The sequence below is a fragment of the Pinus tabuliformis genome, chromosome 3_2 (assembly GCF_031772625.1).
Source record: "Pinus tabuliformis cultivar Carrire ecotype Pingquan chromosome 3_2, CPIR1, whole genome shotgun sequence".
Classification (NCBI taxonomy): Eukaryota; Viridiplantae; Streptophyta; class Pinopsida; order Pinales; family Pinaceae; genus Pinus; species Pinus tabuliformis.
The window spans coordinates 301171236-301188131 of NC_142302.1; positions in this window are offsets into that span (position 1 = coordinate 301171236).

Below are 16896 nucleotides of genomic sequence, written 5' to 3' on the forward strand. Positions count from 1 at the left end.
CACAAAAGGTCATAAGTGTGCTGAGAAGAAATTATTCTACATAGATTGTGAAGAGGAAGAAGAAAAGGAGCAAGAAAGGTCAAAAGAAGAGGATATATTCCAGGAACAAAGCCTAGATGAAGAACAAATAAATCCGACCATATCTTGTAATGCATTGGCGGGAATTACCACTCCTCAAACCATCAAGATAGAAGGACAAATCAAGAAGAAAAAGGTAATAGTGTTGATTGATTCAGGAAGCACCCACAATTTTATTCATTGTAGGGTAGCAAAAGAATTGAATTGCTTCCTATATCCAGCACCAGAGTGTCAAGTGATGATTGCAAACGGAGGAACAATAAATTGTTCTGGAAAGTGCCATAATATCAAGCTATCCATGGGAGAATATGTATTGACTAGCCCAATGCTTTCCATTCCAATGGGAGGTGCTGATGTTGTACTAGGAGTCCAATGGCTACAATCCTTGGGTACGATAGCTTTTAATTTTCAAGAACTTTTCATGAAATTTTCTGTGGAAGGAAAGGAAGTTGAATTAAGGGGTATTGCAGGGAAACCAGGAAAGATAATCAGCTCTAATGGCATGACAAAGCTTCTAAAAAAGGAGCAAAGAGGTGTAATTGCACAATTATGTTCGCTAGATGTTTCCACATTGGAATCATCTATTTCTCCAGATCTCCAAAAAGTCTTGGACAATCATTCCAAGGTATTTGAGACTCCCAAAGGTCTCCCACCTATGCGTGATCATGATCATGCTATTCATCTGATTCCAAGAAGTGTTCCTCCAAACATCAGGCCGTACAGATATCCATATGTCCAAAAAAGTGAAATTGAACGTATGGTTGCAGAAATGCTAGAGGCTGGTATAATTCAACCGAGTCAAAGTTCTTTCTCAGCTCCAGTAGTATTGGTGCACAATAAGGATGGATCATGGCGCATGTGTCCAGATTATAGGGGGCTCAAAAAGCTCACTATTAAAGATAAGTTCCCCATTCCTGTCATTGATGAATTACTGGATGAATTGCATGGATCAATTTACTTCACCAAGTTGGATCTTCGTTCGGGATATCATCAAATCAGAATGAAGATTGAAGACATTCCGAAAATGGCATTTAGAACTCATGAGGGTCATTATGAATTTTTGGTCATGCCTTTTGGCCTTACCAATGCACCTTCAACATTTCAAGGTTTGATGAATTCAATTTTCAAACCATTCCTTAGAAAATTTGTGCTGGTATTTTTTGATGATATACTAATCTACAGCAAGTCTTGGAAGGATCATGTTGAACATGTTGACAAGGTGCTACAACTATTGGAGGAGAAACAATTATATGCAAAAAGATCCAAATGTTTCTTTAGAGTCCAGGAGGTGGAATATTTGGGTCATATTGTATCTCATGAAGGAGTTAAGGTAGACCCTAGCAAAATTAAAGCCATTAAGGAATGGAAAATCCCCACATCCATAAAGCATCTGTGAGGATTTCTTGGGTTGACAGGGTATTATCGCAAGTTCGTTAAGAATTATGGGAGAATAGCAGCACCTCTAACAACGTTATTGAAGAAAGATTCATTTTCATGGACTCCGGAAGCAACAAAGGCCTTTAAACATCTTAAAGAGGCAATGTGCCAAGCACCGGTCTTAGCTACACCGGACTTCACAAAAACCTTTATTGTGGAATGTGATGCTTCAGGAAATGGAATTGGTGTTGTTCTAATGCAAGATGAAAGACCCATTGCTTTTGAAAGTCGTCCAATCAAGGGAAAGTTTTTAATCAAAGCTATATATGAGAAGGAAATGTTGGCAATACTGCATGCACTTAAGAAATGGCGACCCTACCTAATGGGAAGACACTTCAAGGTAAAAACGGATCATGATAGCCTTAAATACTTTTTAGAACAAAGATTATCCTCTGAAGAGCAACAAAAGTGGGTCACAAAGATGTTGGGTTATGACTTTGAAATTATCTACAAAAAAGGGAAGCAAAATGTGGTGGCAGATGCACTCTCAAGAAAGGATGAGGATATGGAAGCATTGTTGTGTGCCATTTCTATTATCCAACCAGATTGGATAAACGAAGCAAAGGAGGAATGGAAGAATGACGAAGAAGTGTGGGCACTTATTCGAAAGCTACAACAAGATTCCTGTACTTCTGATACATTTAGCTGGAAAAATGATTCGTTATGGTACAAAGATAGCTTATACCTCTGTAAGAATTCCCAGCTAAAACAAAAGATTCTTATGGAATTGCACACTTCTCCCTTAGGAGGGCACTCAGGAATTTTAAAAACTTACCACAGGGTTAAGAAGGAATTTTTTTGGGATGGCCTTAAATCAAATATTCAAAAGTTTGTGGCGGAATGTTTGGTTTGCCAACAAAATAAAGTTGAAACAATTAAGACACCGGGTCTATTACAACCTTTATCCCTTCCAAGTCAACGTTGGGAGGAGGTTTCAATGGATTTTATCACAGGTTTACCCAAGTCTGAGGGAAAGAATGTCATCATGGTGGTAGTTGACAGACTTACCAAGTATGCACACTTTTGTGCATTATCACATCCATTTAAAGCTAGTACAGTTTCTACTGCATTTATGGAAACAGTTCAAAAGCTACATGGAAATCCAAAGATTATTGTAAGTGACAGAGATCCCATTTTCACTGGAAATTTTTGGACAGAATTATTTTCTTGTCTTGGTACTCAGTTAGCTCATAGCTCATCTTATCATCCTCAATCTGATGGGCAAACTGAGATAGTAAACAAATGTTTGGAAGGATATCTCCGTTGCTTTGTATCTGATAAACAGACACAATGGGTCAAATGGTTGCCTCTGGCTGAATGGTGGTATAACACTTCCTTCCATACAGCAACAAAAATGACCCCATTTATGGCACTTTATGGGTACCAACCACCATCAATCACATCATATTTAAGAGAAAATTCTAAGGTTCAGGTAGTGGAACATCACATCGAACATCAACAACAAGTCCTCCAACTCTTAAAGGATAACCTCGTGTTGGCACAAAATAGAATGAAACAACAGGCAGATCAACATCGCAGTGAAAGAAGTTTTGATGTAGGTGATTGGGTATTCCTACGGCTACAACCATATAAGAAAATGTCCCTAAAGCAAGCTAAGAAGGATAATAAATTATCACCAAAGTATTATGGTCTGTACAAGGTGTTGGAAAAGATTGGAAATATGGCATACAAATTGGAGCTTCCTACAGCTTCTCGATTGCACCCAGTTTTCCATGTTTCATGTTTAAAGAAGGTTATAGGCGACAAGCTCCCAGTTCAAACAATATTGCCAGAACTTGACGAGGAAGGAAAAATTATATTGGAACCGGAAGCAGTCACAGAAACAAGAACTCGACAGCTATGAAATCGATCAATTTCAGAGTATCTTATCAAGTGGAAGAACTTATCCGCTGAAGATTCCACATGGGAGGATGAGAATTTTATGCAGAAGTATCCAGAACTGCTCAAGCGTTGAGGACAACACTTTTTTGAAGGAGAGGGGCATGTTGGGTCCCTATAATACTAGTGATTACCCCATTACTATTGTAGTTATACCCCTTATTTATATTGTTGTGCCCCTATTACCCCCATATTGTTATTTATGTGCCCCATAGAATCCCTCTATTGTTATTTTTGTGGCTTTATATTATTATTGTTAGGTCGGCTGGATTATATTGTGACTCCTTAGACTCCTATATATAGAAAGGAGGTTTTGTCATTTGTATCATCCAAGAATTGTTCATTTATGTAATGTAAAGGAGGTTGCCCCCTCGAAGAGGCTGAATTCTAAGGCGTGGATCTTTCTTTTCTATCTTTTCTTGAGCTGGTTTCATAACAGAGTATTGGGTAATTTATGCTTTGTTGGAGGTGAAGAGGGGATTCCTTTGCTGAGAGGTTGATGCTGGATCAGGAATCATCGGTTGTAACTCCTCCTGGATCTTCTTGTTATATCAATAAAACTATTTGAGTTTCTCCTACATGCTTGTGTATCATTGATGTTTGTTACATTTGTATGTTTAGCTTAAATCTGATCCTAAGCTATTTATGAATATAAATCCATGTCTTTGTGTAGTTTTCTTCTTCTGTGATCTTACAGGAACTTGGTGAAGCTAGGCAAGTAAAGGAGCAGGTAGCTGAAAGCTGTCAAAGAGGAGAGAGATTGGATCAAAGGACTAGCGCAAGACACAGGTTGGTTCATCCTATTCCTCTTCGTTTATAGTTCATAAAGAAGAATACAAAAGTAGTTTTCTCTGTTTGTTGCTAAGGTCACTATCACACCTTAGTGGGATAGGGTCATTCTGAATAGACACTTTTCCCCACAACAAAATGGCGACTCCACTGGGGATCGTGTCTAATTAGTTTGTTTGTGTTTCTCTTGTTGTTTGTTTCATAAACTTAGAAGTAGCAATCGAACTGCATTTTCCATTTACAAATGCAAAGTAGACACCTGCTACTTCAATCCATTCAATGGATCTGTTTATGATTTGAACAGCTGATTCACAAATGATCTGATTGCCCTTTGTGATAGTTCTTAGACCTCCTTTAAATCAACCCTCTGATTGTGCATTACTGATTGCTTTTACTCGGCCAAAAACCATAGATTAAACTGCAAACCGTGACCCAGAACCCGGATAGAATTCTCGTTTCTGCCCCAGCGCAGGCTCTGTGAAGAGGTTTTGCATTTCAACGCAGGTCCCGAGAGGGCTACCTGCGCTGCAATCCAGTTTCTCTGTGTAACAGGTGCGCTGCTCAGCTTTGCCCTGTGCAGCTAAGGTTCTTGTGCTTCATTCTTTCCAGTTTTGTCTCTGTTTTTTGCAGCCTGTGATCAGTGTATGTGCCTGTCTAAAAACCCCTTTTCTTTGCCTTAATTCCGCCTCCTTTGTACAAAAAGACTGTAGGTGTTTTTGTGTGTTTGTGGCATCATTTACAGTTTTCCATTGCAAAAGTAGAATAGTCACACTGTCGTCCTTTGATTTAGATCTGTCGTAACTGTCGATTTTGGTCTTAGGAGAAAGTTTATTTGCTATTGACAGTCGATTATGCTTTTACTTTTGCCTTTGGTTTGAATTTGTGACTTTCTAGTGTCGAAACAAGTATTTATTTCAAAATCATAAAGTGTCGTAATCATCTCTACCTTTTGATTTCGAAAAGAAGCTTGTTTGTGTTTGTCATTTGAAAGTGAATTCACATTTGTACATCAACTTTCTTTTTAGGCATCAATATTAAGAAAGTGAAAAACAAATACATGCACATGTGCATTTGCATATTGATAGTTTGTATGGCTTGATTTAGGAAAAGTGCATTTACAGTGTACTCTTTGCTCTTTGTGAAAAGATTGTGTCTTTCTTTTCCCCTTGTAGCTAGGATTTTCATTGCTGAAAAGAGATAAAAGATTTACTTATCATCTTTAGATTGCATTTAGGAATTACATCTACATCTCGTGGTGAACCCAAAAGGCAAACTTCATAAGAAAGATCAACTTAAAATAAATTGAATGAATCTAACAACGCTTTGGAACTTAACGCACAACATAGAGGTCTAGGCTAGAGACGTATTCCGGCGTCGTAAAGCCTGGTAACTGATGTCCTCACTGATGGTTGGGTGATTCCTCCACTGTGAGACGATAAGTGCCAGTACGGACTTGTGCTCCCACGTATCATCGAGTATATATTGGGAGACCCCTATAGGCTTAAAACCTTTTATCCATAGGAAGCCGTGTCGACCGCCCTACTGATCGCAATGCATTGAACACAGCATTCGGGAAGATTGACTATCGTACCCTAAAACGTATTCTGCAGTTTTGTGATTGGTTTGGTACTCCCTCTACCTAGATCTCCATAGCAGTCCCTTTCGTTCCTTTTCATACTCCTTAACGGAAAAGGTCCATCTGAGCACTTGTCACTTCATGCTCATTAAAAATCGAAGGAGACTAGAGTCATCTTTTGTTTTTTATCGACTCTTAAAAACTAAAAAAACAAGTTGTGTCTAAAGCGTGTAAAAATTTATTTTAAACGGAATATTCATTACCCATTTCCTATGTTGATCTTAGGTTGAGAAAATGGAGTCTACCAACCAAGGAATTCCCCTTGGTGGAAATCCTAGTCCCTTCTCCTCTTGGGAAGATGTTGGTGCACCCCATATGGCCACATTGTCGCTTCCAGGACTGACAATTGGCTTGCCGGTATGGCTCTTCTCAACCAATGTCGTTCAAAACACCACTATTCCTGAACAATCGAATCGGCAATTAGACGAATCCAGAGTTACCCACCAACCTTCTACTTCCTCTAATTCTTCTTCTCCTCCTTCCTCTTCGCTTGATGGGGCTGGCAAAGCCAAAAGTCAAGTTCCTAAGGAGAAGAAGGAAAAGAAGAAGAAAGAGAAGAAGAAGAAGGAGCCAAAGGCGAATGGGGGGAAACAAGTGTCATCTAACGAAAATCCACACACTGCACCGACCAAGCCTAAATCACCATGTGTCATTTACAAGGGAGACCACTTTCACAGAGATTGTCCTTGCATCCCTCGGATACTAAGGGACTGGTCTCCCCGTTTGCACAATCCGGTGTCATCAACCTCTGGTGATCATGTTGAAAGCACACCGTCAACTAGCGAAAGTGAAGCCCCAGGACAAAAAGGGAAAGTTAGATTTCCTTGTAAACCGTGCGAAGGCGATCATGCCATCCACCGTTGCCCCTTCTTAGACGAAGCTAAAAGAGTTTTGGATGATCGTCCGGTTTCATCGTTACGAATTCCTCCTGGATATAAAAAACTATTGCCGAGTCCGTCGCTAGTTGAGAATCCAGCTGGCCCGCTCAAGTGGTCGGCTGAAGCACCTATCATTGAAGATAAACCAACTGAATCCATACCAGACGAAAGTCAAAGGGTCGAGGCGGCAGTTGACCCGGTCTTGCCTTCAGAGGTTTTATCTTCGAATGATACAGTCACTGAAGAGAACAAGGATGACACCGTCCAAATTCTCTTCATCAACACAGACTCCGACGAACATGGGGGCAATCTACCCATTCCTTTACCGCAGGAAGGAAGTTCGTCAGAGCCATACCCGGCCGTCTATTCGGTCCCACCTCCAAGCAACCTAGTTGTCTCCTTCGACTGGAACCAACTAGGCAGACCTCGTTTACCAGCAAGCATACCATTCCGAATTATCGTCCAAATATATAGAATGGTCATGGCTGGTACCATCATAGATGAGGGGGCTTCTGTGAGTATCCTTTCCTCTACTGCTTGGAAAGCGCTTGGTTCACCATCGCTTTTGCCTGAGATGAGAAATCTAACAGGCTTTGATAAAGGAACCAGTCGACCTTTAGGGATCCTTCCCAATGTGCCCATAACATTGAGAGGGAAGACAATTCAAATGAACGTAATGGTAGTTCAAGGACCCTTGGATTATAACCTACTCCTTGGACGAGACTATATTTATTGCATGGGAGCCATCGTCTCCTCACTCTTTAGAGTAATGTGTTTTCCGCACGAAGGAAGAGTGGTCAAGCTCGTGGACTAGCTTTCATTTCCCGGATCACGCATAGCAAATAGTCATATACCATCCCTAAATGGTCTCTTCATGCAAGAAATGTCTCAACCCCCAGTCCGTCCTCCCGATGAGCGCGAGTAATTTGGAGGGATATGACTGAAACCCAGGGGGCATGCGTCCTGGTCTGCTTCGGCAGGAAAACTTCGGGTATAGGGTAGGTTTCCGCGGGAGAATATAACTAGTTTGTACCCCATCCGTCGGTGGAAGAGGGGTTATTCTAGAATAAGATTCTCTTGTCAAAGTTATGTGAGTTGGCGGGCATCATCACTCACCTTTTTTTATTTCGAGCAACATCGCCAAGGAAGTGTTTTGTTTGCACCGTGAATAGAAAAATCTTTGGGTAACCTGTAAGAGGTAGGTCTTTCCTGATAGAACAAATGTTTTGTCTGCAAATTGAGGGGTAACCTTGAAACCATATTTTATACCTGGGGGCATGCAAACCTTTTGGAGTGCAAGCGAGGGGCGGCTATTTATTTTTTAAATTTTTTAGGACCTCTAACTCTTTAAACTCGTAGGATTAGTCGTTTCCTAACTTACATAAAGAAAGGATGTGGGGCAACACTCGAAAGATTTCCGAGTTTATATGAGACATTCTTATCATATGACTGGATTAATCGAGCAGTGTTACCGCAAGGTTCAAGCTCGTTAAAAAATAAACCCGCATCGAGCAAGTGTTTCCACCCGCGTTTAAGCTCGTTAAAAAATGAACTATTCCCCGGTAAATAACCACCGTGAATGTAGCTTTTCAGCCATTAAAGCTTTGGTCGTGTTTGCACCGTCACCTCCACTTTTTCATTGGCCGATCATTCACCTCCATTTGATTGTTTACCCATTTTGAGGAACAGCTGCGAAGAGTGATTTCACTAGCCATCCTTGTGACACTGCCGTGATTGAAAAATTCCAAACCTTACCTGGAATCAGTTGCTACCCATTTTATCACTCGTTCCTCAAAAGAAGAGTCTTCTTTAAGCTCTTTTCATCTGACTCGTAAAATATGAAAAGATTGCCGAGTTTTGGCCTTCCAGCTCGTTAAAGCGACGGGAAGTGCTATCCCTCCTCTAGATTTTAATCTTTTTGAACCTGAGGGATTATTGCACAAAAAGATCGAGCGCATGTTTTGTTCGGCTCGTTAAAACTATCGAAAATTCATCCCTTCTGTATTGTTTTATACTTTTGCGGGCTTATGGGATTAGATAACAAAAAAGGAATTTTGGAGTTACCTTTATGTACCTTTTCAAACTCTCTAAAAATGAAAAGGACCGAGTTATCTTTGTCGTTAAACTCGTTAAAAAGATTAATAGCGACAAACTTGTCTTTAGACGAGAACGAGTTTCACTATCGCTAGGCTCGGTAAAACATAGCGATGGGTTTGCCCGAAGGGAAAATTATAGAACAAGCATATGTTATCCTCCTCAAGCTTGACAAAAATAAAGAGGTACTGGTCAGCAATGACAGGGGAAAAATTGGGAAAAACTCAAAGAATCTTTATTGGTAGCAAGTCGCTCTTGAACATGACACTTCCACTTCGTGCCTGAGTCGGGTTGGGTTGTTTCATTCACCGGTCACGTCACCATGGTCACGCCATACCATCCACATTTGGGGTAAATGCTACCAATCCATCACATAAGTGTTGCCGATATGTTCAAGAGAAGTCATCCAGAGAAGTCACCTGTGTCCCATCCACTACCATACATTATACTTCACTCTTTCATGACCGCCATCCTGAACCATATATCATCATATCGTTTTCACCTCCATCAAAATCATTTGCTCCGTTCCGTGTCATTGATGTGGGATTCATTAAGGCCCTCCTTTGACGGATCGCTTCTTGTCGACATCAGCTCATTATCCAAGAAGTTGATCTACGAACACCCCTTTCAGTACTTTGAAGCTTGCATGCCTCAATGGCAAGTTTCTCACTTCCAGCGACAGGTATACATCAATGACCTTCGACCGAAAGATTTTGCGTGGTGTTCGACGCCAAGTCCTTTATTCACACCACGTGAATTGTACTGCAGTACCTTGAGGGTCATCATCATTATCGGTGATTCCTCTCGTGCTTGTTAACAGTTTACATCATTGACTGGTAATCAAGCGATGTCTTTCCATGTTCGACTTCAAAACATTTCTCACATGGATCGACTTGTACTTCGAGCGAAGATCGGACGAGATTGAAGACCCCGGATCTAGTTTCATCCATCCGGGCTGCGATATATATTCAGGAAAATAAAGACATTGAAATGTACAGCATTGCAGCACAGATAATCATCCTACCAAAAGGATGATGGCTCTATCAGAATCATCAGTCTACCAACAGACGATTCTCTGTCCTATGTACATGAAAATGAATTTATAAAGCTGAGCATGGGAATGCCCGCCTCAGCTAGATCATGAAAAGTAGTATGAAGATAATGTATTGTATTGTATCTTATTACAGGTCTCCTCCCAGCATTGAAAGAACTTCGGATCCTCCTAATAAAGCATTTCACCTGATAAACGGCCTCATACTTTAGGGGGCAACTGTTATAGACATTTTTGTGCCTCACAGCTCTAAGCATGAAATGTCCATAAACCAAGGGATCCTAAGTCCCTAAAAGTGTTGTTCCTGCCCCTAAAGGAACAAGGTCAACAAATTACAGCTTCTCCCAGAAGTTCTCCACCAGAAACTACTCAGAATCAGTCAAATCAAGATCATTTCAGCTGCTCCACTAGCTACCTGCGTTGCATAGCACCCAAGTACACTAGCTAGGTGCGTTGCAACGCACCTAAATGCACTACCAGGGTGCGTTGAGCGGGAAATGACAAATGGCAGTGCCATTCCGCGAGGTGGAAAAACAATGGAAGCTTCCAGAATCTTCTCCAATGACACATGCCTCACTGAGTTCGACCAAGGATGAGTAAGAGGCTCTCAGTCTCCAAGTGGAAGAAAGAATTGACAGAGAGAAGCCACTAGTCAAATGACAAGCTGACTCATCTTCTTTGCATACATCTATATATGGATCCCTCATCCCAGAGATCCAGAGGCTGGAATTTTGTACATTGCAGAGAATTGTTGTTGGTTTTGAGATTGATATCAGAGTATTGGGTGATTTATGCTTTGTTGGAGGTGAAGAGGGGATTCCTTTGCTGGGAGGTTGATGCTGGATCAGGAATCATCGATTGTAACTCCTCCTGGATCTTCTTGTTATATCAATAAAACTATTTGAGTTTCTCCTACATGCTTGTGTATCATTGATGTTTGTTACATTTGTATGTTTAGCTTAAATCTGATCCTAAGCTATTTATGAATATAAATCCATGTCTTTGTGTAGTTTTCTTCTTCTTTGATCTTACAGGAACTTGGTGAAGCTGGGCAAGTAAAGGAGTAGGTAGCTGAAAGCTGTCAAAGAGGAAAGAGATTGGATCAAAGGACTAGCGCAAGACACAGGTTGGTTCATCCTATTCCTCTTCGTTTATAGTTCATAAAGAAGAATACAAAAGTAGTTTTCTCTGTTTGTTGCTAAGGTCACTGTCACACCTTAGTGGGATAGGGTCGTTCTGAATAGACACTTTTCCCCTCTATCAGAATCATCAGTCTACCAACAGACGAGTGTCTGTCCTATGTACATGAAAATGAATTTATAAAGCTGAGCATGGGAATGCCCGCCTCAGCTAGATCATGAAAAGTAGTATGAAGATAATGTATTGTATTGTATCTTATTACAGGTCTCCTCCCAGCATTGAAAGAACTTCGGATCCTCCTAATAAAGTATTTCACCCGATAAACGGCCTCATACTTTAGGGGGAAACTTTTATAGACATTTTTGTGCCTCACAGCTCTAAGCATGAAATGTCCATAAACCAAGGGATCCTAAGTCCCTAAAAGTGTTGTTCCTTCCCCTAAAGGAACAAGGTCAACAAATTACAACTTCTCCCAGAAGTTCTCCACCAGAAACTGCTCAGAATCAGTCAAATCAAGATCATTTCAGCTGCTCCACTAGCTACCTGCGTTGCATAGCACCCAAGTACACTAGCTAGGTGCGTTGCAACGCACCTAAATGCACTACCAGGGTGCGTTGAGCGGGAAATGACAAATGGCAGTGCCATTCCGCGAGGTGGAAAGACAATGGAAGCTTCCAGAATCTTCTCCAATGACACTTGCCTCACTGAGTTCGACCAAGGATGAGTAAGAGGCTCTCAGTCTCCAAGTGGAAGCAAGAACTAACAGAGAGAAGCCACTATTCAAATGACAAGCTGACTCATCTTCTTTGCACACATCTATATATGGATCCCTCATCCCAGAGATCCAGAGGCTGGAATTTTGTACATTGCAGAGAATTGTTGTTGGTTTTGAGATTGATATCAGAGTATTGGGTGATTTATGCTTTGTTGGAGGTGAAGAGGGGATTCCTTTGCTGGGAGGTTGATGTTGGATCAGGAATCATCGGTTGTCACTCCTCCTGGATCTTCTTGTTATATCAATAAAACTATTTGAGTTTCTCCTACATGCTTGTGTATCATTGATGTTTGTTACATTTGTATGTTTAGCTTAAATATGATCCTAAGCTATTTATGAATATAAATCCATGTCTTTGTGTAGTTTTCTTCTTCTGTGATCTTACAGGAACTTGGTGAAACTGGGCAAGTAAAGGAGCAGGTAGTTGAAAGTTGTCAAAGAGGAGAGAGATTGGATAAAAGGACTAGCGCAAGACACAGGTTGGTTCATCCTATTCCTCTTCGTTTATAGTTCATAAAGAAGAATACAAAAGTAGTTTTCTCTGTTTGTTGCTAAGGTCACTGTCACACCTTAGTGGGATAGGGTCGTTCTGCATAGACACTTTTCCCCACAACAGAAACCCTAGAATCCAAAGCTCTGATACCAAATGTTATGAAACCAGCTCACAACAAGATAGAAAAGATAGATCAATGCCTTAGAATTTAGCCTCTTCGAGGGGGCAACCTCCTTTACATTACATAAATGAACAATTCTTGGATGATACAAATGACAAGACCTCCTTTCTATATATAGGAGTCTAAGGGGTCATAATATAATTAGAGCCGACATAACAATAATAATGTAAGGGCACAATAATAACAATAGTGGGCTTATATGGGGCACAATAATAAAAATATGGGGACTACATGGGTACAACAATATAATAAGGGGGTTGTACTAATAACAAAAAGGGGTTACACTAGTAGTATAGGGGCCGAACAAGATCAGAGGAGGTTGTTCCTTCAAAGAAGCATATAAGACCTCTAATTTAGGTTTTCTCGTTTAGATTTTCCCCTTCTCCATTTCTACTAGTTGGATTAAGCCTGAACACATAGAGCAAAAGATTGAGCACAGGCATGGGGTTTCCCAGTTTGGACACAGTTTCATGGTTTGACTAGAGATATCGTTATAGACAGTTCGCATTTTCTATCTAGGCTTCATCAAACAATAGTTACGTCCAAGCACATAGGATACGGACACAAGACTGGCCAAGTGTTGCAGTGTCACAAGACTCTTTAACCTCAACCACATACTTATTCAAAAGCCAGAACAGTATAGGAAAACACTTATTTACAAGACAAAATGACAAGACAACGAAAACAAATCAAAAACAAAGACAACAAAGTAATAAAGCAACAGTAAGCATGTTATGTACATGGGTGGGGCGCGGCCCCAAATCATTGAAAATAACATTTCAAATCTTGGCCATTGACAGGAAGGTTTTCAATCCTCCCATCAAGTGATTACAAGCGGTATGTGCATTGGCCAATTTTTTCATGAACTATGTATGGACCAATCCACAGAGACCATAACTTCATGTGTTTGCCTTTTTCTTCATGGGGTTTATCCCATTTCAAGACTAAGTCACCCACAATGAAGCTAGTGTTCCCTACAAACTTACAATCGAACCATCTCTTGATACAGTTCTGGTGGAGTGTAAATTTTTCTTTTGCTTTCATCCATTCTTCTTGTAACTTGTACAATGTGTCCATCCTGTGTTGAATTAATAGACACAACTTACCTCATGATTCTTGGGATAACTGAAGAGTAGGAAAGTGGATATTGGGTGGAAGGACGGCTACTTTACCGTATACAAGGAAGTATGGAGATGTGTTCAGAGAGGGCTTCGGTGTAACTTGGTCAGCCCAAAGTGCATTCACCAGGGTGGAATGCCAGTTTCGCTGCTCAAAGTAAATGGTGTTTTTGATGATGTGAATAAGTTTCTTGTTTGTTGATTCAACAAGAACATTCCCCTATGTTATAGACATTTTTGTGCCTTACAGCTCTAAGCATGAAATGTCCATAATCTAAGGGATCCAAAGTCCCTAAACATGTTGTTCCTACCCCTAGAGGAACAAGGCCAGCAAACCACAGCAATTCACAGAAGTTCTCCACCAGAAACTGCTCAAAACAAGTCAAATCAGGATCATTTCAGTGGCTCCACTGGCCACCTGCGTTGCAAAGCACCCTAGTACACTAGCTAGGTGCGTTGCAACGCACCCAAATGCACTACCAGGGTGCGTTGAGCGGGAAATGACAAATGGCAGGGTCCTTTGTGCGAGGTGTTAGATACCTATACCAATAGGTTTCATATTTCATGATTGGCAAAGAAAGTTCCAAATATGCTCTGCTTTGGTGATGCAAAGATCCCATATTTCCAAGAGAAGGCAATATGTGTACATAGCTTGATGTTGACTGAATTTTGGATGGATGGTCCAACAGCCTAATCTGGATCATGCCATGTTTCAATTTCTTGTTGTAGAATAGAGAAAGAAGTTTGTCCAAACTGTTTAATCTTGGCATACCAGTAGTTAGGTAGAGAATTAAGGTTCCCAACTGCTTAATCTGGGGCCTTGGAAGCAATAAGGGTAGTTCTAGATAGAAAAGCAAAGAAAAAAGCAAAAAGAAAATAAAAGAGAAATTGAGGGTTTGCTAGCTCAAGTGCACCCTCCATGAAGAAACAAAAAAATGCTAGGCAAGTAGATGGGTAGGTAGATGGGGTTGCAGAAATGTCATTCCTTTCATTTTTGCTGGTCTAACATAAAGGAAACATCAGTGGATAGAGAAGGTCCTCTTCTCCATCATTTTGCAGCAATACAAAGAAGCATGTCTAACTTCCTAATTATCCCCCCTCACATTCATTGCTAACATCCCAATACCAGCTATGTTCATGAAAGAAGTCAAGGTCTTATGTTGGTTCTTGTTTCTTTAAGAGCCACATTTCTTGTGTAAAATTCTTTTCATTTTGATCTACTTCCTAAACTAAGTTGATTTCATATAAAACTTAGTGTTTTTATCCCCTCATCCACCTCTCACTCAATATTAACCCCTAACTTCTTATAATATTTAACTCCCTATACTCCATTTCCCCTATTATTAGGTTAATCCTATATAAAAACTCCAAAATATCTATATATCCCCTCCCCGAGCATTATAGCTCTATGATTGGCTTTAAGTGTTTTCCAAGCGCTGAAATATTGAGCGCGACCAAAAGAGCACTGAAAAATTAATCTTGGGATTAATCTGAGATCTGCTTGGATTAATAACCTAAACCCTCTTTGTTAATTAACCTGTGCAAAATCCCTTTTTTAAACGTAACTCTGTAAAAACCATAAAAACCCACTTTTTATAATGTTCCGCCGGGCACACATTTCAGAAATAATATTATTTTGTTATCCCCGCCCTTCCGTATCGTCCGGCCAACTTTTCCTCCCGCCAGCCGTCGGATCTGGGCTTTCCCATCCGACGGCCCTTATCAATTTCGACGCGACCCCGATGTACTGCCGTTAGCTTCCGAAAAATGACGTCCACTGACGTACACACGGGGGCACGCGTCGCCATATTACTGGATCGGGCCAGCCTCTGACAATCCCGCTTCCGTATGAAGAGCGGTGCGATATAAAACTGCTTACCACTCCCGGTTTTCCGCTGACTGGTCATGCCAACGTCACGCCACCTCACCGCCGCATCAGCGCCCCCGCCCGCCATCGCTCCGAGCTGTCACTCCACCTATGCAGTCCCCGTGGACCACTCACTGACCTCCACGTCACCGGATGATGTCATGCTCACGTCACCCGACCCTGACCCCACCTGATGACGTCATGCTGACGCCATCCAAATTTTCGCGCCAACGACAAAAAGTCCATATTTGGTCGAATTTTTCCATTCTTTGCGCATTTTTTTGTGTTTTTCTACTCTGCCTCCTGCATGTATTTTCACGTCCTTTGCTGCTGCACCTTGCCAAGGCCATTCAGAGCTGCTGCCGCCCAGAATTCAACTGCAACCAAGCTCAAATACCGCCATGAAACCAGGTATTTGTCAATTCCCCAACTGCGCGCTCCGTTTCGTCCTGCATTGTTAAAAAACCATTAAAGTTGACCATTTTCCCTGGAGAAATAGGCCTGCCACACCTTAAAACCAGTCCCATCAGTTTTTAACCGGCCAATTGTGCCCAATTACACCCCTGTTGCTCTGAAACAGGCTGTAATTCAGCAAATTACTTAACCTACCGCGCAGGACGGTATTTCTCCCAAAAATAGTCGAAATTTAACCCAAATTCGCTTATAAAACATGGATACACCAGTAGCACCTGTTGCCCTGAATATTGCTCCATTGAATGCCCCTCAGAGAGAGTTGGAGTGGAAACCATTAGCAGATAAAGATTACCAAATATCAGAGGAAATGCTAATGAATAGCAAGTATCACATTCACTTGCTGAATGAATTGAAAATTAAGCATAATAGTGGAACTGATATATTGGGCATTTGGGACTCTTTCCTCCCCATCTTCAAGCTCCCTCAGGTCAATATGTTTCCTGACCTAATCCACCGGTGTGCTGACTGCTATGACCCTACTCAGAGGGCTGTGCTTGACCCTTCAGGCTCAGTTGTTTTTTATGTCACCCCTGCAGCCATTAGAGAGATGCTAAACTTCAAAACTGATAAGAAATTAGTTCCTTTATCATTGATAGATCTGATAAAACAAGGAGCTAAACTGACAGATGCTCAAATCACCAAGATAAATCAATTGTTCGTTGATTCAACCTCTGAGACCATGAAGTACCCTCCCATCCATCATGTATACCTAAATCAATTGGGCACAGACCTTGCAGACATGATTAGTCCCATATTGGGCTATAATTCAATAGAAATTGTTGATGAAACTGTGCTGGTGATAATGGCCATGTTTTCCCCTGGTAAGCCCCCAATCTGTTATGACTATGCCACTTACATCTCCAATAAAATACATGAGCAATTGATAGACTTGGAAAGAGAAAGGGTGTTCAGATACACCTCCTATATCTATCATTTAATCCTATACTATCAGCATGAGAAATTTCCTTTCCCTGTGAAAAGAATGG